Raw genomic sequence first — 13,157 nt, 5'->3', positions numbered from 1 at the left:
ACTTAACCTCTGAGTCAGAGATTCCTCATCTACAAAACAGGTTTCATAGGATTGTTAAATTGAACAGTGGGGGGGGTGGGGGCGGACATAAACATGTCTAGCACAATGTCCGTAACAAGACAAATAAATGTTAGTTCCCTTTTCTCTCCCCCTTTAACACACAGGATAATTGTGAACATCCACTGAAATAATCTGATATAAAAACAATTTGGAAACCATAACATATCATACAAATTAAATCTCTCACTTAAGGGGAAAAAATCAAACTGTTCATCTTTGCATTTACATACCTTTTCTTCTTTTTAGGTTTGTAAGAAACACTCAGAGACATGCTGGTTTTTAAACATTTTCCCAAATTATGCAATTACCTCGGATTCTAAAATTAAAACTCAGTTTACTGGAAACAATTCTAATTCACTTAGTTCAGTGTAAACAATCCTAATTCCTCTAAATTAAGAAAAAAAATCTATATATCCAGCTTTAAACTACAGTGTCCTTTTCTCTTGCCTGTTTTAGTTCTAGAGTTGTTCTTTTTTAGAACATAATTCTAATCTGCAGTAATGACTTTAAATTTTGTAACATCTATGAATTCAAGCATTTGCAGTTTGGAAAGTAACATCTCACTTTGTTCTATCAAAATGGTCTGATTTTTAAGGATTAATAAAATTTAATGCCATCAGCATTTACAGGTAAGTCTTATTTCTCTGAAACCAGAAACTTCCTGCGGAAAATAAATTCAAACACCTTTCTCTACCCACAGATCCTGATTTGACATTCTAAAAAGAACACAACATAATTAACAGTGCTTATTATGCATGTCAAGGTTAACTCTGAGGTCACAAAAAGTTCTCTAATTACTTACTAAAATAAATCTGCTCTGAGAAGTAGTAAAAATTCACTTTAAACAGCTTTTTAATAATTATAGATTTTAAAAATTCTAAAATTGTAATGTAGACTACACTGTTCTAGCTAAATTATCTTTTAAAATATTAATTCTAAAGATGATTTAGGATTTACAAAATTAAACTTTTGCACATGATAACATCTTGTTAATTTATTTGTATTAATAACAACTTGACCTAGGACAATGGAAAAACTTTAATTTCCTTTTTGTGTTTAGGTATTTGCTAGACTTAAAATATTAAATGTCAATAACTTTCACTTCTGCTACTGTATTATTTCAAGGAAGCTTTATTTTTTCATTTCCACACTAGTGAAATGAAAAATTGCAAACGGCAGGAAAATTTATCTGGAAGAGCTCTTTTTTAAAGCAACTTTCTTTTGTTTATATTAAACATATTTTTAAATCATAAAATGACTTAAAATTCTTATCTTCCACAAAGCATGTGGTTTTTAAGAAGCACTCTTTAAATTTTATGAAAGCATTATAGCACACTAAACACCAGTGAATTCTTAAGCACGGCTTTCTACATGAATCAATATTTTATAATTTTACAAGTTGTGACTAGTATATACTAGGATGAAGTGTGGTGCAGCAATTCCTAAGAAAACATAAGGGTTTTCTGGGCCTAAAGAAAATTTCAGCATACAGTTTACTCATACACAGAACATGCTGGCTGATACTAACCAAAAAAAAAAAAGTCAACTTTTTTTAAACCAGCCTACAATTCACCACCTTGGTATGGTATTCTCTCTAAATTATCATATCCAACTAGGATTAACGAATTTTATTAGCTAATAGTTCTCATTACTTTAAGAACAAAAAACAGGATATGTTCTGTTTCACCAGTGTTACACATTTCGCTACTACAAGTCTTGGGTGGGGGGGAATCTTTGGAAACAAAAGGTAATCTGATCCACTCCAGCTAATTACTGGATGCCAACGATATACAATTCGAACTGCATTTCTGGACACTAAAAAGATTTCAAAAGGGAGTAAAACGTCAAATGTGAAGGAATTTTTGTTATCGAAAATATAACAAAATCAAGAAACACGGTATACCGAAACTAAGATCTCGTGCAAGGTACAAAATTTATGTAATTAAAGATTTGTTGTTAAAATAACAGTAATTCATCCCATTCGGGTACGACTGGAAGTCCTGATGATACGCTTCTTTCAGGTCTAAATATCTCATTCTTTTGCAATCCAGATACCAAAAGGACCTTGAACCTCTCGTGGAGGAGTGCAATACACTCGGCGAGTGCTGTTTACAAATACGAAACTCAGAGTTTCCCACGTCAAAAGCTTTCATACCACATTCGACTGGGGCGGGGGTGGGGGGAGACGCGAGGGAAGGCGGGCGAGCAAGAAACGAAATCCACACAGTCAACTCTGCCTTCTCTTGACAAGGGCGAGCCCAGAGAAAACAGAGGTATTATCTGTGTGTGTATTTGTTATATATGTACGTTTACATCTAAGCAAGGATGAAAGAGGCGCACATGACGAGGAATCCTACTGGACCCAAGAGAATACTCACGCCAATTCCGTTAACTCAAAACCCGCCTCCCAGGTCTACAGGTTTCGGCTCGGGACTGAGAGCCCCAGGCAGCCTTTCAGTGGAGTTCGGCCCCTAAGTGCCCCAATGCCGTCCTCAGGCCTCCCAGGCCGCCGCCCCTACCTCCCTTATCTCTGCCTTCCACTGGACACCGAAGCCCATTCCAGAAAAGAAAGAATTGTCAGGCCCCAAGGGGACGGCTGAGACGCGCTCCAGCCCTGCCCCCGACACCTGCGAGGCGCGGCACCTGAGGGCAAAAAGGGGGCCGCCGGGCCTGCCCCGAGCACACCCCCTCGGCGCTCGGTGCTTCGCCGCGGCCGGAGCCTCCGTACCTGCGAGGCCTGCGAGCTACAGGCGCCCGCGGCGCCTCCTCATCTCAATGGCTCCCGCTCCCCCTCCGCCTCCCGCTGCCGCTGCCGCCTTCGCCGCTGGAGGCCGGGAGACGACGAGCTCAGGACTCCACCGCCATGTCCGCCGCGCCGCGAACTGCATTGTGGGGGGGGAAGGGGAGGGGAGGGGGAGGAAGGAGAGGGAGAGAAAGAGGAGGACCCGCTGAAGGGAGGGGGCCGAAGGAGAAAGAGAGGGGGAGAGGGGGAGGGGAGAGTGGTATGGATCCCAGACTGGAGCCCTACCCGGAGGTGGGGTAGGAGATCGAAGCGGGGTAGACCCCGGAGAGGCGACGCAGGGTCCAGGAGTGCCCCCTTCCTTGGTTCTGGGGCGCCCTTGGACACCAGTTAAGCTGGAGCGGAGGGGAGTAAACACCAGTGGGGGAGGGGCAATGTTCAAGGGCTTGTAGTGGCAGCGGGAAACAATGGGGAGGGGTCGACGTGAGAGTGCACTGCATTCACTCACGCTGAGAGAAGTGGCGGGCGCGGGAGGACACTAGTTAGCCCGCGAAGAGGGGGCGGGGCACTCTAGCGTTGGGGGAGGACCGAAGTCCCTGGCTCGCGGGGAGGGGCGGGGCCACGGAGCGCTGGTCCGGAGGTCCCGCTCCCTGACGGGGCCCCACTAGGGAGTGGCGCGAGGACACCCGCGTCCACGAGGAAGCCGGGATCGCGGGGCCTACCGCGCTGCTCAAGTCTGGCTCTTGGGCTGCGGGCTGCCCTGCCGAGGCCCCTATGTGGGAAGTAGGGCCGTAAAACCGCCCCCAAGCCTTGCTCCGAAATAAGTCCCCTGGGAAAGGAAACCCAGCCTTGGCCATGCACTCTCTGGCCTGGCTCACCCACCCGGTCCGAGCATCCGCGGACCTTCCGCGGATAGCGCGGGCTTCTGGGCACCAGCGGAAACCTGCAGGGTCGACCCTCGTGTATTCACGTTTGCCACAGGCCCACCAAAACTGAAGTGCTTTTGTTTTTAGAAGGCAGCCAATTCAGTAGTTAAAGAGCTCAGCGGAGACATCTCAAGAGCATACCCCCCCAAAAAAATTTTTTTAGAAATCATTTCTTTAGTTTCACGAAGGTTTGGAATCAACTACCATCCAATTCCCCCACCCCCCCGCCCTTGCTTTTAACGTGTTGGGTCCCTCCACATACTTAAAGTCACAAACCGAGAGAATTTACGTTTTTTGTTTTTGTTTTTTAAGGCCCCAACCTCAGAGATTATTCAACCAACCTCTGACCTCAAAGCTGGACAATTCATACAACTACAATCCTGGCATTTGACACATGCTAATTAGGAAAAGGATATGACAAGGGTAGGTTTAGTGGGGGGAAATTTTACAAAATTTCTTATGACTCGGAGACTGGCACCTGTAGAGGTTACAGAAGGACATTCTTCTCTGGATATTCCATTTACTTCCCACTACACCCCAGAACTGGATAACTCATTTATCTGTTTAAGTCCCTATGAATTGTAAGCTTGGTGAAAAGGGACCAAGCATTGCCTGCTAAGTGCCAGGCATTTTAGTAGAGACTTCACATACTTCACAATTTAATCTTCATCAAAACCCCATAAAGTCAGAATTGTTGCTCCCATTTACAAATGAGAAAACTAGAGCTCTGAGCACAAGTGCATTTACCCCTACTTGTCTGATGCCACAAGGCCCCAGCATAGTGTAGTGCATTAAAAGTCAAAAGAGCCCTGACTGGTACTTATCAGCTGGATGACTGAGCAAATGCACCCTCTGAGTTTCCCAATTTGTAAGTTTTTAAAGTCAAAAAATCTACTTCACAAAGACGATGTAAGGAAAACAAAGGACACAAAAGTTAAATCATATAGAGACATTAAGAGAATACCAACATTTCCTTCACTTTAGTGAGCGATATCAATGTCCTTGCAGCAAGTTCAATTGAATAAAATTTCCTGATTACTTAATAAGAGCAAAGCATTGAGTTAGGTGGCTAGGGATACAAAGAGAAACCAGATTCCTGTCTCCAAAAAGTTCACCATTGAGCAAGAAAGGTGGTTCTATTAAGCTACAATTAAAAGCAATAGGTCATAACAAAGGCTGGGCTAATACAGACCACAGTGTGATAAATTTCACTTGGGTGAGGATTTAATGGAAGAGGTAGAAGATGGACCTTGGAGGCTTGCTTGCTATGTGCCAGACACATGTATGTGATTCAGAGAACATAATTTAGTCTAGAGTGTACAGGAGATAATATGTCTGGAAATAAAAGCTGGGGCCAGACTGAGAATTTCAGCGCCTCTCTGTTCTCATTCCTTCCAGATAACTCCTTTCTACCACCTTTCCTATTCCTGAAGACTTAGCTCAACTCCCACCGCCCATATTAAATCTTTCTGATCACCCCTCTCACTGAATGTGATACCTCTTTTCTCTGAATCCCTTTTATAAATCTGACCCCAAGAGATTATAAATTGAGCACAAATACTTATTTATATTTGTATTCCTTATAATGCCTACATACTTGTCGAGTTGAAAATTTTATCGACTATAATCCCGTTTATCATCACAACGAAGTATGTATAGAGTAAGTATTATTTCTTTGTAAAGAATGAGGAAATTTGAGGCAGAAGAGGCTTAATTAGTGGCCAGGGTCATGCAGTAAGTCACATGCAGTAAATCACAAACAGCATACTGAGAAATAAAATACTAAATGTCTGACTGCTTTGTAAAAATACACTGAGGACTCATGTCTGATACTTGCAAGAAAGACCTCATGATTGTGGTTAAGTCTCCAAATTTAACCTTTCAGTCTAAAAGTTCTGGGAACTCAATTTCATCCAAACTCAGGTGAAAATTACTTGCAGCAAAAATCATATTTCATCATACATAATTTCCCAGTAGATCAATATTCATATGCTATTCTCTTCCTAAGTGACAGAAAAACCTAGTCCAAAAATAATCATATTGGCTAAAAAGGTGATTTGATAAGTAAATTAAATCAGAATAAGAAAAGTACATAAGTCTGCTCAAATCAAGTAGATCTGGCAGATCATAAAGGGAACAAATCATAAAAGGCCATGTATGCCATTTGGAGAAAAACAGGCTTTATCTTGTAGTTAATGTGCAGCTGCTAAACATTTGTAAGCAAGAGAGAGATATGATCAGACGTCCCAAAGGTTTTCTCTTAGCCTCCTTTTTTTTCCCCATACACCTGATTTCTTCAAGAAGAGAGATATCAGTGGTCAGTAACCTTTTACAGACTCTGGCTGATGATAATAAACTCCAGTCAAAAAAAGTGCATCACCCCCATGATGTGGTCCTAACCATGTCTTCTTCACCTTTGTATTCCCTGCACCCCACACAATTCTGACACATAGAAAGTACCTGGAAATTACTTGTTGACACTCTGTGTTGTCTATAAAGCAGAACATATGTTCAAAGTTTAAAATTTTTGTGGTTCCTACAAATAGTATGCAATACCAAATTTCCTAAGGTATGTGCTCACCTCAAAGATATTGTAAAGGATCCATTTCTCTTTGTCTTTTGGCGTTCTTAAAATTAAATAAGTTAAAATGTGTTAAATGCCTATTACATAGTAAACATTCAACAAAAATTGATTACCTTTCTCTTTAAAATCAAGTGTCTTCTCATCTGCCCCAGTTTGGATTTCATGTGTCCTTAAACTCACACTAGCACATGTGTGTACTTGCTACCCATTGATTCAATTTAATTCGTTCTGAGGATTCTATGTGTGGAATTTTAAACTACAACCACACCCTTTAGCTTACTTCCTTGAAACATTAGAAACAGTCTGTTGTTTTTAAGGTGGCTGATTTTTTTTTTTTATGTGAATAAAATCTGAGAGTTAGAAAGGATATTAGAATTCATACGGTTTAATATATCAAGAACATGGCAGGAGATGATATTATAAAGGTAGCCTAGAACTATATCAGAAGGGCCACAAATGCTATTTTAAAAAGCTGTCCTTTATCCTGAACTTAAGGAGCAGTCACAACATTTGCAAGCAAGGTAGAGAGATGATCAGACCTGCCTTCTACAGCAAAATTTACAAGTAGTGAATCATCCAACTTCTGTTTGAATATTTGTAGTTACAGAGAGCTCATTCTTTTTCATTTCTATCTATTCTAGATGTTAGTTCTTCTTTCTCTGAGCTGAAATCTTCTGTCTATATGTTTTTGTTTGTTTGTTTGTTTTTTGTAATTCTGACCTCAAGACCAACACCAGGCCTCTTTTTCTTCATATATAAAGAATAAAGATGTGAACTAGATGAACTATGGCTGGAAATGGATCTAAAGTTCTATAATTCTGACATGAACACCTTTTAAGTCAGCCGTTTTACTTCCCTCTAAATCAAATTCTCTCTCCTTTTTTTCTCTGAAACAAAAATGAGAGCCAACGCCATTCTAACAACCTCTCTACGACCAATTCTAGTGTGTTAGGATAGTCTGTACTCTGATTCATCTTTGTATCTTATAAAATGTCATGCATTCTGCCCTAAAATAAACCCTTGCATGTATGGTTAAATGATTTTCGACAAAGGGACTAAGGCCATTTAATGGGGAAAAGACAGTCTTTTCAACAAATAGTGCTAGGAAAATTGAATATCCACATGCAGAAGAATGAAGTTAGACCCTTGCCTAATGACAAATACAAAAGTTAACTCAAAATGGATTCATGACCTATGTGTAAGACCTAAAATAATAAAACTCTTAGAAGAAAACATAGAGCAAAAACTTCATAACATGGATTTTGCAATGACTTCATGGATATGACATCAAAAGCACAGGCAACAAAAGAACGTATAGACAAAGTAGACTTCATGGAAATTAAATTTTCGTGCATCAAAAAACATGATTAACAGAATAAAAAGGCAACCCACAGAATGGGAGAAAATATTTGCAAATCATATACCTGAAAAGAGATTAATATCCAGAATATATAAAAAACAAAACCTCAATAACAAAAAAACAAACAACCTGATTCAGAAATAAGCAAAAGACTTGAATACACATTTCTCCAAAGAAGATATACAAAGGCCAAAAAGCACATCAAAAGATGCTCAACGTTCCCAATCATCAGGGAAATGCAAATCAAAACCACAGTGATACCACCATACACCCATTAGGATGGCTACTATCAAAAACAAAAAATAATAAGTGTTGATGAGGATATGGAGAAAGCGAAACTCTTGTGCCCTGTTAGTGGGAATGTAAAATGATACAGCTGCTGTGGAAAACAATATAATGGTTCCTCAAAAATTTAAACATAGAATTACCATATGATCCAGTAATTATACTTCTGCGCATAAACTCAAAAGAATTGAAAGCCAGGTCTCAAAGAGATATTTGTACACCCATGTTCACAGCAGCATTATTCACAATAGCTAAAAAATAAAAGCAATCCAAGTGTATATTGACAGATGAATGGATAAGCAAAATGCGGTATATACAAAAGAATATTATTTGGCCTTAAAAAGGAAGAAAATTCTGACATATGCTATAACATATGAATGAACCCTGAGGACATTGTGCTAAATGAAATAAGCCAGTCACAGAAAGACAAATACTGTATGATTCCAGTTATATGAAGTACTTAAAGAGTAGTCAAATTCACACAGAAAGAAGAATGGTGGTTGCCAGGGGCTGAGGGGAGGGAAGAATGAGGAATTACTGTTTAATAAGTATAGAGTTTCAGTTTTAGAAAATAAATGTACTTAATATGACTAAACTGTATACTTAAAAATAGTGAAGATAGTTTTATGCTATATGTATTTTACCACAATTTTAAAAATTTGTAAAAAAATATCATGTACTCTGATAAGTTTTGGAGCTGCAAATCTCTCTTCCCTCGAGCTCTTGGGGATGTAAACAAATAATAATACAACATGATAATTGCCATAATAAAGATATGTATAAAGTATGATGAGGACACAAATAAGAGTAAATTAATTTTGCCTGGGAAAGAATCGTTTGCTTGGGAAAGAATGATCAACAGAAGTTTAGATAATAAATATCCTTGAAATATCCTTGAAGGGAGAGTGAGCCTTAGCCATCTAGAGGAGAGGAAGAGCCTTTATGATGTAGAGGGCATATTTCAGGAACCTACAAGTAGTTGGCACACTGGAGGGCAGTGTATAGAAAAAGGGCAGGGCATATTTCAGGAACCTACAAGTAGTTGGCACACTGGAGGGCAGTGTATAGAAAAAGGGCAGGGCATATTTCAGGAACCTACAAGTAGTTGGCACACTGGAGGGCAGTGTATAGAAAATAATACTGGAGAGATGGGCAGGACAAGATCATTAGGCTTGCAATATAGTGCTAAGCACTTGGACTTAACTTGAAAGGTAGTCCTTAAAGGCTTTTAAACAGAGGAATGATGTAGTCATATTTAGATATTAAAAAAGATTAATCAGCAGTGTATAGAAAAGAATAGAAGAGCCAAAACTGAAGGTGGGGAAAACAATAAGGGATTGTTGTAGAAAATCTGGCAAGAGATTATGAAAGCTTGAAATAAGCAGAAGCAGTAGGAGTGAAAAAAAGAGACAGACTGGAGAGACGTTACAGTGATAACATCGACAGGACTTAAATGACTGATTAAATGTGTTGTAGATGGCAGAAATGAAGGCTGTCATGTAGAAGAGGTTATTCTTGTCTAGGAAGGTTGCACTAGTGCCAACTCGGAGCAACTGGTAATGGCTGGTGTGCAGTTTAGAAAAAGAGCCTAAAGCTCCATCTCAGCACAATAAGAATGGTGAATTAGTAATGTCTGCCATGGGTGCAGAATTGGAGAGCACTAGCACATGACATATTTAAACATTCCTATTCTCAGGCGGAGGAAACAAAAATGTACTTTTTGGAGAATACATAGAATATGTTTCTATTTTTAAAAATTCAAGAATAGGCAGGGTTAATCTTTGTTGATAGAAGTTGGAATAGTGGTTATCTTTGGGCAGGGATGTACATATGAACTGTGAAGGGGTACAGGGAGACTTCTAGAGTGCTAGAAATGTTCTAGATCTTGACCTGGATGTATATATATGTGAACAACCATTGAATTGTACACTTACGTTTTGTGCTCCTTACTATATGAATGTTATATGTCAGTAAAAAAGTGAATACATATTTAAGAAATGACAAGTAGTCTGATGTAACATGGGGTAAGGAATAAAAAGGTTTGCAAATTATCAGGGGATAAAGTTGGAGAGGTAGATTATGAAGGGTCTTGGGAGCCATATTAAAGTGCTTGAACTTGATCCTGCAGATATTGGGGAGCACCTAAAGTTTTGAAGTAGAAGTATATGCTAATATCTCTGTTTTGGCTGTGCAGAATCTGCTTTGGAGAGAGAAAGATGGAGAACAGTTTCTCTGACTCAGATAGGAGATCAGATCTGGCATCTTCTGGCCAAAAGGATATCAATTTTATATCTATCTTTGGGAATCATGACAGGGAGGAAAATTCAATGGTTACCTATGAAAGCACTTGGTGAGTGACTTTAATCAAACTTTAAATATTTTTTGTTATAAACCAAACATAATTACATTGCAAAATTGCAAACCTAAAGAAAAGTGACATATCTACCTATAATCCCACCACAGGACTATTAGCATTTTGGTATACTGGATTCCTTACCAGTCTTTTCCTTTTTTTTTTTTTTTTGATTAGCTCTTCAAGATAAGGCAGTTGGCCTATGCTGATAGGAGGGTACTAGGAGTCAGATATGGAAGGACTTAACCAAAAGAAGTCTCTGAGCATATTTTGGCCAGAACAAGGCAGAATATAAAAGAAAACCAAGTCATAAATACATGTCTAAAATGAGAAAGCAAAGGGCAAGAGTGCAAAGGGTAGAGAAGTTCAAGAGCTAGTCACTGCAGGAGAACAGTATGTATATGAAAGTTTCTTTAACCGAGTACTTACTGTATATTGTGAGACTAAGTATAGTTCCTTAAAGCGCTGGACTGCATAGTTGTAATCTCAATTATTTTGGCCACTTTTCATTTAACCTTAAATCATAAGCATTTCTCACATTATTATATAGTCTTCATAACCACTGTGTTTTCAGAGGCTATTTTATTTTTGATAAAGTTTTTAAAAATTCTAATAAAATTTTAATTTTATTCTTTTCAAGAATTTTTTAGCCTTTTTTTTTTTACAATTTCTAGATCTTTTGTAAAATTATTTTTGACTAAATGGCTTTTATTTTGTAAACATTTAGTTCTGATTTTTTAGACATTTAAAACTAAACTTTTTTTCTAATTATAGTAGTATTACATGCACTTTGCAGAAAATCTGGAAAACATAAAGAAGAAAAAATGGCGATAATAGACTACCACCTCGTTTTCTTAAGATCATCAATCTAAATAACTTTTGGTGTATTTCCTTCCAGTCTTTTTTTTTAAAATGCATTCTAATATAGTTAAGATCATACTTGGTGTATAATTTTTTCTTAATGTTTTATCATAAATATTCCTCCACATTATTATGAATTATTTGTAAACATTTTGGCAGCTGCAAAATATTATATAAGAGAAGGTGCTGGAGTTTATTTAACCAGTCCCTTACTGTTAAGCATTTAAGTTACTTCTAATTTTTTGCTATTATAAATAATGCTTTTTGCATGAATGTATAAAGCGCTATAAGGCTATTTCCTCAAAGAAAATTCTCAGATGTGGGATTTTTACATCAGATAGTGTGAAAATTTAAAAGGTTCTTGATATATACTGCTAAATTGACTTTTTTCTTTTTCTTTTTAAGGCCTACAGCACCTGGTCTTCCTTAGTGGTCTCCCATCCAAGTACTAACCAGGCCCGGCCCTAGCTTATTAGCTTCTGAGATCAGGCAGGATTAGGCTTATTCCTGCCATATTGACTTCTAAAAGTTTTGTTCTAAATTCCACTTTCACTATTGTGTGAGACAGAAAACCAACAACACTTTCAAGCTTTAAAAATGATAAGCTTCACAGAATCTCTGAGCAAAGGCAATAGTATCTGCGAATGTATTTTCCTTCAAATAATAAATACTGGTTGGTAACACAGAAGTCCCAAATTTGGAGACTTTACACAATGTGCTTACTTTGACGTCCTCTAAGAACCTGAGAAACATACCTTTTAAACAGCTAAGTATCCACACTTTGCAAGCCAACAACATTTTAGAGAAAAATTTCCTTAAGGATAGACAACATCAACAAAATGTCTTGCTGGATCTCCAAAGTTCCCCAAAGAATATGACCCAGGATCACTTATAGCCTTAGAGGGGAAGCTCTCGAAGGGATCCCTGGAGGGATTACCAGTTCTAACTGATGGTATATGCAGCTCTGAATTTTTCTTGCTTGGACAGCCCTCGATCCAGTTCCAGAATCCTTTCCTTGCCTTAGATCTCTCCCAACACTGATCCGGGGCTCTCTAGATTTCCACAACCTTGTGAGAAATTTCAAACTTCCCCTTTGTCTCTCTTGAGTCCATGCTTGTTTGCTTGCTCTAGTTTTCCCCACCCTATTCTCATTCTCACTCTCTTTTCTACTCTTGTTTTATCACCTTGTTTCTCTCACCCTCCTGAGCTTGTCTTTTAAATTTTTCTGTAACCTTCTTTTAATGCTATTCTCTCTCTTCCTCTGTTCCTCTCTTCCTCTCTCCCTCTCTCTCTCTCTCTCTCTTCCTTTCTTCCTCTCTTCTCTCTCTAACTCTCCCTGTCCTGGTTCTCAAACTTTCAGCCCTTTCTTCCTCTTCAAAAGGGACACACCATTGTCAAGATTAAAAGTTTTATCTTCACTAGGAGCAGCCTCTCTTTATTTTGTCCCTCAATTTCTCTCCCTTGGACTTTTCTACTCTCTCCAAATGGCACACACAACATTCTCAATTTTGCAGGAGTTTCTCCCAGCCTTTTTCACACCAAAGATAGCTTTCCAAGAAATACTGTTAGTAAAGTACTGTTATCTCTCTAAACTCAAGCATAACTTCCTTCTGGTATTTATCCTTATAAAGTCCAAGAAAGGATCACTTATATTATGCCCATATTTTCCTCTCTCTATCCAAATTAGGATACATGAAAGCACAAGTTTATAAGCATACTTATAGTTGCAAGATAGAATATTTGAAATCTGGGCTGTCCTTGCAAATCTGGGACATAATGTTGCTATAAATTCCATCTATCCAGAATCCGGCTCTTAAGCAGTTTCACAAGCAAGAAGAACTCGAACATCCTCAGAGCTGTCAAGAAGTGTGTGTTCTATAAATTAAACTCAGACTTAAAAAGAGGTTTTCTCCTCTTTTTGCCTACTCTGGGAATCAGAATTTTGACTGCACATCCGGCAGAGTCCAGCAATCCAGACTACTGTCTAT

The 13,157-nt window shown here is 38.6% G+C and overlaps 1 protein-coding gene across 11 annotated transcripts in view; it reads right to left on the bottom strand.

Moving 5' to 3' along the window:
* The window catches only part of ZCCHC11 (zinc finger CCHC-type containing 11), a 101,912-nt gene extending 98,635 nt beyond the window's left edge, over positions 1–3,277 (bottom strand). For 3 of the 11 annotated variants that reach the window (XM_023536783.1, XM_023536786.1, XM_023536784.1), the window contains exons 1-2: positions 3,089–3,276; positions 2,789–2,942 (exon numbers count right to left, since the gene is read on the bottom strand). The gene's annotated coding sequence lies outside the window, so the exon portion shown is untranslated. Of the gene's footprint in view, positions 1–2,788; positions 2,943–3,088 lie in introns of all 11 variants that reach the window. The other 8 variants (XM_011370485.2, XM_011370486.2, XM_023536785.1 and 5 more) reach the window with 4 other exon arrangements.
* Between the last annotated feature and the right edge of the window lie 9,880 nt (positions 3,278–13,157).

Source organism: Pteropus vampyrus, unplaced genomic scaffold, assembly GCF_000151845.1.
Source record: "Pteropus vampyrus isolate Shadow unplaced genomic scaffold, Pvam_2.0 Scaffold170, whole genome shotgun sequence".
NCBI classification, from domain to species: Eukaryota; Metazoa; Chordata; class Mammalia; order Chiroptera; family Pteropodidae; genus Pteropus; species Pteropus vampyrus.
This window is presented reverse-complemented; position numbering and strand designations above follow the sequence as displayed.